Source organism: Panthera tigris, chromosome E2 (genome assembly GCF_018350195.1).
Source record: "Panthera tigris isolate Pti1 chromosome E2, P.tigris_Pti1_mat1.1, whole genome shotgun sequence".
Taxonomy (NCBI): Eukaryota; Metazoa; Chordata; class Mammalia; order Carnivora; family Felidae; genus Panthera; species Panthera tigris.
In genome coordinates, this window is record NC_056674.1 from 7311692 (window position 1) to 7312764 (window position 1073).

Genomic DNA, 1073 nt, shown 5'->3' on the forward strand with positions numbered 1-1073 from the left:
GTAACAAGGCTGTCACATAGTGGGGACTCTTGTGTCTGGGTTCTTCCACTCCACATTATATTTCTAAGATACTCCCTTGTTGTATGGGTTGCTCGTTCCCCTCTTCCACTGCATGGATACTCTGTCAACTATCTACCTGTCTTAGTGCTGGTGGGCATTTGGACAGGTTCCATTTTTCAGCCGTTACAACCACAGCTGCCATGAACTTTCTCACACGCATTTGGTGAAATGTTTGTGAGCCCCTCTGTCGGATACACACGTTGCAGTGAAGTTGCTGGCTCCTGTGCTCAGTGTTAGTAGAGAGTGACAAACATTTTTCCAAATGGTTGTACCAATTCTCACTCCCCACCCTGGCCCAGCGATATATGAGAGTTTCAGTAACCCTCTCCACATCCTCACCGACACTTGCTATTCTTGTCCAGGGGCCATGCTAATAATCTTCTGTGGATCTTCTCAATTTTAGTATATGTGCTGCTGAAGCACACTTGGTATTCTTCAAGAAAAAAAAATTTTTAAGTTTATTTATTTATTTAGTAATCTCTACACCCAACGTAGAGCTCTAAACTCACGATCCCGAGATCAAGAGCCGCATGTTCTTCCAACTGAGCCAGCCAGGTGCCCCAAGGAAAAAAAAATGTTTATTGTGGTAAAGTATACTGTTTTAAAGGTACAATGAGTGGCATTAAGTACATTCACATTGTGCAACCATCCCCACCACCCATCCCTAGAACTTTTTAAAGTGAAATTCTGTGCCTATTAAATACTAACTATCCACCCGCTCTCCCAACCTCTCAGCTCTTTGGTAACCACTTATGTACATCACTTATTTGTATTGTGGTAAAAAACCAAACCAAAACAGAACAACACAAATGTCTACCATCTTCAACATTTTTTTAGAGAGAGAGAGAGAGAGAGAGAGAGAGAGAGAGAGAGAAAGCACCCACATACAAGAGGGGGAGGGGCAGAGAGAGAGAGAGAGACGGAGAGAGGGAGAGAGGGAGAGAATGTTAAGCAGGCTCCATGCTCAGCTAGGAACTGGGGCCCCATCCCACATCTGCGAGGTCATGACCTGA

At 44.3% G+C, this 1073-nt stretch overlaps 1 non-coding gene across 1 annotated transcript; it reads right to left on the bottom strand.

Moving 5' to 3' along the window:
- Nucleotides 1-376: 376 nt before the first annotated feature.
- LOC122234459 lies at nucleotides 377-483 on the bottom strand. The gene has a single exon (XR_006212243.1). It is a non-coding gene; the product is annotated as a U6 spliceosomal RNA (small nuclear RNA).
- Nucleotides 484-1073: the final 590 nt, after the last annotated feature.